A 7,786-nucleotide genomic window follows, 5' to 3' on the forward strand; every position below is an offset into this window, starting at 1 on the left:
TGCGATAAACATACAAACAGTGAGTAACAGTGCCACTGACGGATACATAATTGCTTAAGTGTATTCAAACACTAAATACCTCCAATGCCCTGATTATTCCGTGCGTTCGTTTGGTAATGCAGAATTCGAATATAAATCCCGGTAACGCTATCAAGAATATAACTGGGATCCACCCTAAAGTGATTTCAAAAATCACAGCAACTGCCTGTGGAGTCGTAAGTTTCCTTTTGCATCCTTAGCATATAATTTGATCATTTCGTTTGAGCAAGGATGAACCTCTCTACCTAAGATGATATTTTCCACAACTTATATCTTTCATTCAATAATGTACGATAGTCATTCCATTTAATGATGTACACTCATTTCAACTAAACTGTGCTTTATTTATTTGTCGTTAAAGCTGAAACAAACTTCTTATCACTTGCGGCGTTAAAGGTATACTGATTTGATGCTGTTGGCGAAAGCACACATGCGAGAGAACGAACATGCTGTTAACATTTTCAATAGTAACTACTCTGCCAATCCCGTGGTGTCACCGGTGCACTTAATAAAATCAAAGTACTGAAAGTCCTGGTTTGACGATGCTTTTGAAGAGGATGGATATATAGAGGATATTTGTTGGATTCGGTGGAATATCGATTTTCCCAGAAAAACAGCGAAAAATATCGATATTTTCACTGTTATTTTTCACTTTTTAAAACAGTGAAATACCAGTTTATTTCACTAATATTTCAGTGTATTTCACCGGAAAGCATAAAATAAATATGCATCCATTTAAGTTAATCTACATCACCGCAAATGTGTAATTTTTATTGCTTGTCATTTATCCGCAGGTCAATAGTTAATGAATGTTATGCAATCGTTTTCGTTCTTGGACACTGCACTCCTTTCAACGAGATTTATTAACAAAATATCTCATATTTGAACTTACAATTCTTTTGGGAGTAATGGTCCTGACAACTGGATAAAACAGCAACAATATGCTAACCCATTATTTTTCGAGGAACATAATTGAGAATTCCTGTGCTAGCCCCCAATCACAGTATGTTGGAGTATAATAATAGTCAAATTTTGTTTTTCTTCTGAAAAGATTGTCGTAGATTATAAGTTGAGGAATATATCATCCAAGACTACAACTTTTAGAAAGCCATTTTTTTCATTTATTTTTATTGATAAACAAGGTTTTGTAACAATCTATACTTTACATAGATAGCTTTAACAGCACAATGTGGCTCACCTGAAACTGATTGTTTCCTAGTGGTGTTAACTAATTTTTCATGAAGATCTAGAAAAAAAAGGCATTGTGAGTATGAATAAACTATTTGCGTCTATCCGATCTAGTTGAGCCTTGTTACCGAGTTCCTACTTTTATTTATTTGAACATTCTGATCAACTGCCATAAAGATCAGGTAAAAAATGTAAGTGTTAACATAGATTTTAATGATTTTAGTTATTGATCAAATGCTTGGAAGCACATGACCCACTTTGGAACGTGACCTGTTAATCACTGAGACTAGACCTTGTGACCTAAATGTTGAATACTAGTATGCTACTTTCAAGCTTGACTTTGAAATCATTTAAAATAATGTTCTAACCAATTAACAAGTGGATCAGAGAGAGAATGTGCCCACTAAAGTATTAACAGACCTTTTCTTATATTTGACATAGTGCCCTAATTTTTGATAGAATATGAAACCCAAAATGACATAGAGGTGACTAGTTTCATTAGAATCTGGCAAAAATGTGACACCCAAGTTTATACATTGTAAAATGATATCTTATGTGTTCACAATAAACTTTGGATAAAATACAACAGACAAAGAGTGATAACAAAAGCTCACCTTGTCACATCATAACAAGTGAGCAAAATAACCACAACTTTCACATCATATAATTGCTCAGTTACTTCAAATAACAATAAAATATTACTTTTGAAACAAATACAATACCTTCCCTTTCTTACTACAGGCTGTTCTAAAACAAGATAGCCCTGTATTGCTCACCCAAAACTCCTTCTATATAGTGTCAAAAACTTGTGTATGATTTGACTAAGTTGTAACCTAGCTTTAGCCTGCACATGACCAACTTGCAAATTCAGCTTTTGATTTGATTAAGATGGACATTGTAAGCAATTTTCATTAAAATCAGGAAGATAATGTGACCTGTAGAAAGGTAAAGGAAGTTTTCTTTATTTTGACCTAATGACCTAGTTTTTGACAAACTACCAACTTTCAAACTGAAACTTTATTTCATCGAGATAACATTCTGTCCAATTTTCATGAAGATCTGGAAGAAAATGTGACCTCTGGAGTGTTCACTAAACTTTTCTGTGATTTGGTTTGTTGACCTAGTTTGGACCACATATGACCTACTTTCAAACTTAACCTAGAATTGACCGAGATGAACATTTACCAACATAAGACAAACAAGGGCTGTTTGTAAAACATGCATGCCCCCCATATGGGCTGTCAGTTGTAGTGGTAGCCATTGTGTGAATACATTTTTGTCACTGTGACCTTGACCTTTGACCTAGTGACCTGAAAATCAATAGGGATCATCTGCCAGTCATGATCAATTTCCCTATGAAGTTTCATGATCCTAGGCCTTACTATTCGTGAGTTATCATCAGGAAACCATTTTACTGTTATGAGTCACTGTGACCTTGACCTTTGACCAAGTGACCTGAAAATCAATAAGGGTTATATACCAGTCATGATCAATGTACCTATGAAGTTTAATGGTCCTAGGCGTAAGCATTGTTGAGTTATCATCCGGATACTATTTTACTGTTTTGAGTCACTTTGACCTTGACCTTTGACAGAGTGACCTAAACATCAATAGGGGTAATCTGCAAGTCATGATCAATGTACCTATGAAATTCATGATCCTAGACGAAAGCATTCTTGAGTTATCATCAGGAAATCATTAATCTGTTTTGACTCACTGTGACCTTGACCTTTGACCTAATGACCTGAACATCAATAGAGATCATATGCCAGTCATGATCAATGTACCTATGAAGTTTCATGATCCTAGGCCTAAGCATTTTAGTCACTGTGACCTTACCCTTTTATCTAGTGACCTGAAAATCAATAGGGTTCATATGCCAGTCTTGATCAATGTACCTATGAAGTTTCATGATCCTAGGCCTAAGCGTTCTTGAGTTATCATCCGGAAACCATCTGGTGGACGGACCGACTGACGGACTGACCGACATGTGCTAAACAATATACCCCGAACAAGCCACATAAGAAATGCAGCAAAACACATTCTAAAAGTAAAAGACATCTGTGCAATGATATCTTTTCTTCAAATGGTAAGATGATCAAACAAGAGGGCCTGAAAGGCCCAAAGTCGTTCACCTGAGATATTATTGTCCGGAAACCATCTGGTGGACTGACATACGGACATACGGACCGACATGTGCAAAACAATATACCCTCTCTTCTTCGAAGGGGGCATAATAATACTGTTTGATATACTGTAAATAATGTAACTACACATCCAACTAATGAGTCCATCAAACTATTGCAACCGAAACACCTGGTGTACCAAGGCACCAGCCGAAGTCAAATGCCTTCTGACTTAGTGCATTTTACTATTTATATTTGTATGCATTTGTATGTGTTTGAAAAAATGTATAATCTTAAATGACATCTTCTGACCATGCATGCCCTAGATTTCAAAATCCATAGCCCTGGTCTGACACATTGGTAACATCAACGTTAAACTGTTACCAGGCTTCTGAAATTAATTAGCCAGGTCACAGGAAAAGGGCAGTCAAATCAGTATCCAATTAAACTATTTGTCATTGTACCGCTCTTAAGCAAACAGCTTTTAAGCAACTGCAGGCTGAACTGGATCTAAACTGGCCACAATCGCCTTAATGTCTCTTTTACTGGGGTACAGTTCATTTAACTTTAAAGGGATCTTTTCACGTTTTGGTAAATTGACAAAAATTGAAAAAAGTTGTATCGGATTCGCAAATTTTCGTTTTAGTTATGCTATTTTTAGGAAACAGTATTACTGAACATTTACCATGGTCTAATATAGCCATTATATGCATCTTTTAACGATTTAAAAACTATAAAGCGTTGCAACGCGAAACGATTGAATAATTTGGAGAGTTATGTTGTTATTGTTTAATTGTGTGAAACTACGAAGATTGCTTATATTAGGTATAAAATACGTCAACCATTTATACTTGGCAGAATAGTCGAGCAGGCTAATGCGTTTTTACTCCAGGACTAAGGGGGTCACTGGTTCGTGCCGTGCTGCGGACTACTTTTTTTAAAAGAATTTTATTCTGGATTTTTAACTGGAGCTTTTAAGATCCAATGTTTACATTTATCAATATAAAGCATTTAATGACTAACTTCTAAACATGTCAAAATCTGTGAAAAGGCCCCTTTAACATAATATCTAGTCCTATAAATATGAGGTCGATATACATGAACTAAACGGTAAATTACGTCTAATTATTTGGACTATAATGATACCAACTACTTAAAGAAAGAAGAAGGAATTCATATAAACCAGTAATTTGAGTAAAGAGTTTGTAATCAATGTTGTATTTCAGGACAGCTTGGTGATATGCAAATCCCATATGACATGTTGATATCGGGTATCATAGCCATTCAATAAGTCGCAAAATGCTCGAACAAAATTTATAAAGCAAAATGTGACTTAAATTGATAACTAAAAATACCAGTATCATCAGTATGCCAGTTTTGCCTTGTCAAGCTGTCGAGATCCAGAAAGTGCTTCATTCACATTGAATATATCCTTCGAATTCCATTTATTGTTGCATTACTAAATAGCGAAACAAGCCGATTTAAGCTGTAAGAAAGTTTTGCCACGAGTGTTATCAAGTCTCTCATGGGCGAAGCCATTGTTGTAGAAAGTGATCCATTCACATCGAATATATCCTTCGAATTCCATCCATTGTTGTCATTAGCGGAGATTTAGTGAATAAATAATTCATATATTATATGACAGCTTCTAAATAGCGAAACAAGCCAATTTATGCAGTAAGAAAGTTTTGACTCGAGACTCTCATGGGGGCGGCCATTGTTGAATGTTGAAACACGAACGACAACTCTGCTAGGAGAATGTTATCAATAAAAATCAACGAGGTCGAGGTATTTCGATTAGAAAAATCGAGTTATCTCAATCGGACTGGCTCGGTCTTTTACATAGGTCGCCATCGTGAAGAATTTTTTGATGGTTATCATACCTTAGACGATGCTGTTTCAGCATCGTCACAAAGTCGTTTATTATCGACACACTAGTTTTCTCTTTTTTGTGAAGGCATTTTTAATTTCATTTGCAGATTTCAGTCTGAAGACCAACATTTATTTAACAACATTTAAGCTTGAAATTGTCCACTTTTAGTTGGAAATTTTGTTATGGCCTCTTTAAGAAATCACTTTTGATATTTAACATTCAGTCTGGAGTTGGATGTATTGTACATTGTTTTTTAGGTTCAATACAAAGTCGAGAATGCAGACTTTAACCACTAGTTATTAACAATCAGTGATCTCCATAACCAGGAAGATTTTAGGCGGGCATGTCTATACATAATGACAATTTAAACTGAAACTGAAAGACACACCCAACTAAATAATGCTTTCATTGTTACTTCTGTTTGATTCTGTGTTTGTAGAAATGCTCACATCTGCAGAACCTCTCACAAAGCAGGTGGCTGTCTATAGTACTAAAGGTGGGATATTGGCGGATATAACCGTTACAGATGTTCTTCGTTCTTCGCTGAAATAGAAAGGACACGTTATGGCTTTGCTTTACATGCATTTTTTTTATATGTGGACTGTTCTGAGATTTTTGGTCAAAACGGGGTGTAGGACAGCATTGACTTATTTATATTTTCAGAAAGCTCCATGTATGGTGAACACGGTAAAAGTAAGATGTTTGCAAAATTTATCAGTTTAAGGTTAAGACGACTGATTTAGAAATGCCTATTAAAACACACAAAATAAACATTTCGTGATTGATGTTCATGTCAATAAATTATGTTTATACATTTTTAATAAGTCTACAAGTGCATGAATAAATCAGTAACATATGGTTTTATAATATGATACATGTTACTTGGATAAGTATTTTTAGTATTACCCATCATTGGTTAAATAGGTTTGTTTTTAGAAGATTCAATTCGTACTCTTATTATGCAATTTTAAACAAGCTCCATAAGATACATTGCACATAATTTGTAATTGACGGACATGCATATTTTAACATAGAATACAATTAATTTTAATATGGATTGTGTTCGTTTGGTCGTTTTCAGATTAACATTTTCTGCAACTTCATTGCGAGCATGATGTCTACCTATTGTTTTCCTGTACTATGATACAAGTATGTATAGCACAGTTGATTTAGCTCACAAGTGGATATCCGTTTCTTGCTCTGTACTCTAATTTGTTGGACTGGTTTTAGATTTTAAGTGTTGTTGTTTTCAAATATTTTATCATTATATAATATACTTAATGTGGATTTCTTTATGAACAAAGTTCCAATATTTTTGGGTCAGGTATACCGTTTAAAGTCTGTTGTTTTCTTGCTTAATTTGCAACCCAGGGAATTGTTTTGCATCACCTTAACACATTGCAAAATAGTTTGATACATATTTATATCACGTTTAGATGTAAACAGCATTTGAATCATGTACAAATGAATCAAAGTTAATATCAGACACAATGTCATGAAAATCAGTAAAGAAATTGCGTACTGTTGAATTTCTTTGCACCAGTAAATAAATACTGTAGAAAAACTTCTTTCCTTCTACGAAATTGCTCAATATATCTTTCGCCGTTTTACATTTTCGGTTAATCACCGCCAATGCTTTTAATTATTTAAAGTGGCGCCTTTTTCATTTCAATATGTATTATTAATTGACAATTCATAAGAAAACCTGCCGCTTGTGTTACTGAACGTGAAACTATTTAAGATTTATGATTCATAAACACAGCTTCTTGACGAACACAACTGACACCAAAGAAACAATTTTAAACCACGGGTATTATTTAAAGAAGAACCTTATGGAATACTGGTTTTCAAGCTTGCATTGTTAACTAGATCTTGTTCGTAGATATGCATTGACAAGTTGAGCAATATGACTGTGTAGGTATGCCACAATGGAGACACTATCATATTTAATCTGGGATCATTTAATACATCCGCAGGTTTGGTGCACGGCCATCTCAAGCGACAACGAGATCGTGGTTTCCGGTTACGCTGAGGGCATGATCCGCCTCTGGCGCGTGAAGAACGGCACGGAGATAAGCGTGTTCAACTGCGGCGTGGACATCTTGTACGTCACCATGTCACGTGACAAGGCACCATCGTTGCCCTTGGCGACAAGTTCCTCGCCCAGAAGTTGATCATGTTGCAGGTGGTGCGCACAAAGATAAAGAAGATCGTCAGCTCTCAAAGTGAACGTATATTCAAGGACAGTTGAATTAAATCATAATTATATTTGCTCGCGTCGGTTTCCAAATTAATTGTCGTTTGAATCCTTCATTCTTAGACCTCAAATGGGTAAAAATGTACAATTTTAGGTGAACATCAAATTGAAGTATTCAGCACAATGACACTTTAAAAGTAACGTGTTGTTGTATTTTCAAAAATGTTTAATAATACAACATTTGTTGTAACCATGACGCACCTTTTACCACTTTGATATAAAAAAAAACCAGAATATGTTCGTCCCTCAAAATTTAACATGTGTTATGTAATGCAAATTAAAATGCTATACAAAAGCTTGATT

At 35.0% G+C, this 7,786-nt stretch overlaps 1 long non-coding RNA gene across 1 annotated transcript; it reads left to right on the forward strand.

The window, feature by feature from the left end:
- Nucleotides 1-5,656: 5,656 nt before the first annotated feature.
- On the forward strand, nucleotides 5,657-7,350 carry LOC127847663 (uncharacterized). The gene is made up of 3 exons (XR_008034106.1): nucleotides 5,657-5,919; nucleotides 6,308-6,375; nucleotides 7,203-7,350. It is a non-coding gene; the product is annotated as an uncharacterized LOC127847663 (long non-coding RNA).
- Nucleotides 7,351-7,786: the final 436 nt, after the last annotated feature.

This window comes from Dreissena polymorpha, chromosome 10 (genome assembly GCF_020536995.1).
Source record: "Dreissena polymorpha isolate Duluth1 chromosome 10, UMN_Dpol_1.0, whole genome shotgun sequence".
Classification (NCBI taxonomy): Eukaryota; Metazoa; Mollusca; class Bivalvia; order Myida; family Dreissenidae; genus Dreissena; species Dreissena polymorpha.